This window comes from Rattus norvegicus, chromosome 8 (assembly GCF_021556685.1).
Source record: "Rattus norvegicus strain SHRSP/BbbUtx chromosome 8, alternate assembly SHRSP_T2T, whole genome shotgun sequence".
Taxonomy (NCBI): domain Eukaryota; kingdom Metazoa; phylum Chordata; class Mammalia; order Rodentia; family Muridae; genus Rattus; species Rattus norvegicus.
The window spans coordinates 112791589-112795535 of NC_141541.1; the positions used below are offsets into that span (position 1 = coordinate 112791589).

Sequence of the window (3947 nt, forward strand, 5' to 3'; positions counted from 1 at the left end):
CTTTTTCTCACTAGATGGGGTCTGATCTCGCAGTCTTTCACAGTTGTCTAGTTGAAAAAGAATTGGTGAGAAGGAAAGAAGGGGAAAGAGGAAGGGGTTGCTGTCCAAGGTCATTGGGTTCTGAGAATGTGGCTGGACCTTTGTGTAAACAAAGGTTTATCAGCTTGGGGAAATCCAAAGGTTTGCATAAAATTCCTACAAAGGTAAGGGTGGCTTATGGAATATTGACAGGCAGAACAAAAACGGATAGAATCAACTTCTCAGGCTGGAGAGATGGCTCAGCAGTTAGGAGCACTGGCTGCTCTTCCAGAGGTCCTGAGTTCAATTCCCAGCAACCACATGGTGGCTCACAACCATCTGTAATAGGGATCCAATGCCCTCTTCCCGTGTTTCTGAAGACAGCTACAGTGTACTCATATACATTAAACAAATGACTAAATCTTAAGAGAAGAATAAACTTCTCATATCACCATGTAAACAGTCCAGCACACACTGCCTCTGCCCCAGCTTTCTCTCAGTCACGCCTTGCCTTCCATTACAGACCAAAAGTCCCTAAAATCATCAGATAAGATACAGTCCCGGGGCTGGGGATTTAGCTCAGTGGTAGAGCGCTTACCTAGGAAGCGCAAGGCCCTGGGTTCGGTCCCCAGCTCCGAAAAAAAGAACCAAAAAAAAAAAAAAAAAAAAAGATACAGTCCCATTTCTTCCTTTAAGCTGTGTTTGTCAGCTGGTCCATTTTGTCACAATGGTCCAAAGTAACTCTTGCACTCGTTTCCAATATGAGGCAGGGCATTCAAGAACGGGATGGTATCTCTCCCCACTGCCAAGATCCCAATCACCACAGCCTTCATACTGATTGACCACTCCCAAAACTAAGATGCTTGGAAAGACCTTAATAATAGGTATATATGGTCTGGGAAATTGTCAGGAGAAATACTTCCAATAGGTGTGTGCATCTGATTTCCAAAGGATGCTCCCATGCATGTTACTAGGGGAAGAGAAAATGTTTACGAGGTCATGAAACACAGGCTGCTGGAATTGCGGGCACGTTTGGAAGCTAAGAAGCTCTGGCATTGGTCTGGGGTCGATAATTTAGTTTGCTGGTTGTGAGCCTCTGGCTTCCATTTCTGTTTCTTAAATCAAATGACCTTCCAGAGTAGACAGTATTGCAAGTCTCAGGCAAGTTATGTTATATATAACCTAATATTTATGTTACATAGGAGTGCCAAGGACCATCTGTTTTCAGCGGACAGAAATCAACTTAGAATCATGGCTCCGGACAGCTGTCTCTCGCCAATCGTTATTGGGACGTCCCTCCCCAAGTCAATTTAATGCCACAATGATCTCTCAAGTCCCAACCTGGAGCTGTGTTCTGTGAGGCCAGGGAGAGCAGTGAGAATCCATGTTAGTAGGAGTGAGGCAGTCATGATGGAAATCCAATCACTCATTTATATCAGTGTTCTCATTTGTGGCCAAACCGGTGATTTTTCCCATGGAAGTGAGGTTTGCTTTCTATGAGACACAATAGGCAGGAATGAAGCATTGAATACTGGCCAGTCTAAAGGAGATTTTCTTGGCCCTGTGAACTTAGTTCTTCAGATCCCTGTCTTGTTTCATTATAAATCTCCTTTAGAACCTCTAATGCCCAGTCTCCTTCCAGGCAGCACTCCTAATTATAGCTCCCCTGAGTCACCGGAGGCTTTAAGAACCAGAATGTGGAGAGACAGATACACTATAAAAACAAATCTGTCTCACTGGGGGTATAGCTCAGGGGTAGAGCATTTGACTGCAGATCAAGAGGTCCCTGGTTCAAATCCAGGTGCCCCCTGTGCACTCTTGATTTTTGCTTTAGAGTATATATAGATCGAGTTTGCACTTTATTATGCTCTGTAGTTCATGGCCGACTGAATCGGAACAACTTCCGTTGAGTTCTTTGAACATTGCAAGTGCCAGTCTAGGCTCTCTTTACTTCCACTGTCTCTCGCATTTCTCCCAGGAGTTTTACCAGTGTGAGTGCTGTGTGAGTTTCTTTCATATAGACTGGGACTCAGGGATGATCAGTACCGGGTAAAAGTCAAAAGCTGCAGAAGGCAAGTCAGGATTTGAACTCAGAACATGCCTTCAGTGACCTCACTATACCACCTACTTCACTGTTGTGATGGGAAACTCTGTGTCAGGCACACACAGCCCTTGGGAAGCAGCAATGGGAAGATGGGGAGCTCCAGGCTAGCTTGATGTCAGTCTGGGCATTTGTGATTCCCTGTCTCAAGAACGGAACCAAACCAAACCACTTTGTGATAAAAATCCTTTCGTGGGAGGTTTCCAAGGTCCCTGGATCCTTACCACATTGTGGCTGCAAGGAAATTCAAGAAATTTAGTGACTGTGCCCTGAGAGAAGCCAAGAAAGAAATCCTGAGGATGTAGGTTAGTGACAGAGTATGTGTGAGGCTCCAACCTAGTAAATGAGAGAGAGAGAGAGAGAGAGAGAGAGAGAGAGAGAGAGAGAGAGAGAGAGAGAACTATGTGCTTTCTGCACCACAGGTCTCAACCTGTGGGTCATGAGCCCTGAGGGTTGAGGGACCCTTCCACAGGGGTCCCCAAAGACTACTGGAAACCACAGATATATTTATATTATGATTCATAACTGTAGTAAAATCACAAAGTAGAAACAAGAGTAATTTTATGGTTGGAGTCAGCACGCCATGAGGAGGTGTAGTAAGGGGTCACAGCATCAGGAAGGGTGGGTACCACTGTTTCATACTCTAGAGCTTGATGGATGGATGTCTGCTACCTTCTATCCGCCTATCTTCAGTAGCCATCATTCTTACTTCGGCCACCTTCATTTAGGACCTAGACACTAAGCTGGGGACCAGGCGGGGGTACACCACATAGGCAAGGCCATGTCTTTAAGTCGATTCAGGAATCAGCAGTCTGGCAGGAATGAGTGTGTTCTAAAGAGACACTTGTTAACCCGTCTTTGACTATTAGACTATTGAAAACAGAACTCAAAGACATCAGAATTTCCCCAGGGATTTCCTACCGTGGGGAAAAATGTATGACTTTCTGTAGACAGCCAGAGGAGGAACTTGTCTTTCTCCTGGAAAGATTTGCATTAGTAGGATGACCTTGCTGGAGAGACTTGGAGTTGCAGCAATGGTAGGACGGGGACCACGCCTTAGCCAGGCTGCATAGTTGTGCACATGCCTTGCTTTTTAGCGAAACCCTCCCCTCAATTCAGGTCCCAGAAGACGGACTTGGAAGGGGTAGGGAGTCACAGGATCTCTTTGTCTCCCAATGTGGTCCATACCGGATGGATCTTCTTTTTCTGATTTTCACTATTTACTTGGCTCTTTCCATTGGCTTACGGTGGATGGGTAGCCACACGTGGCTGTTTGGTAATGGTTTGAATGACATTACATCATGTACATTAGTACAGTGAACTGTACTAAGCATGACTCCGGAGGTGAGTGAACCTCAGCCCCTGTCGTCTATCCACTCTCAGTGGGAACGCAAGCATGGACCATGGGAGGCGATGTGAGCTGCGCTCGATGTGCCGGCCTTAGCAGAGTCAAGAGGCGGTGTGATTACTTCTGTCTAGAGGAGGGGAGGTTAGAGGAGGCTTCAGAGAGGAGCTTATGGCCAGTCGGTTTCAGAGAATACTGTCCCACAGGTGGATCGTGGAACGGAGGTGGGTGGCAGAGAGGTGGCGTAGGCTGCTCTGAGCGAAAGCGACAGCAGTGGTCTGGAAGAAGCTGGAGCTAGGGCTCTTCCTAGAGTGAGATGTGGGGAGTGAGAAGTTGAAGGAAGTAGAGATGAAGGGTGAAGAGCTTTGAGTATTGGTTTAGGAGTTTATTGAGAAGGCATTTGCAAGGTGCATGTAAGCAGACTTGGTTTTCTGATAGGCCCTGGGAGTGGGCGTGGGCGGAGGCGGGGACAGAGAAAAAGGG

General features: G+C 46.5%; 1 non-coding gene across 1 annotated transcript; it reads left to right on the top strand.

Annotated features, from left to right (window-relative positions):
• The first annotated feature begins 1756 nt into the window (after positions 1–1756).
• On the top strand, positions 1757–1828 carry Trnac-gca31 (transfer RNA cysteine (anticodon GCA) 31). The gene has a single exon. It is a non-coding gene; the product is annotated as a tRNA-Cys (tRNA).
• The last annotated feature ends 2119 nt before the right edge of the window (positions 1829–3947 follow it).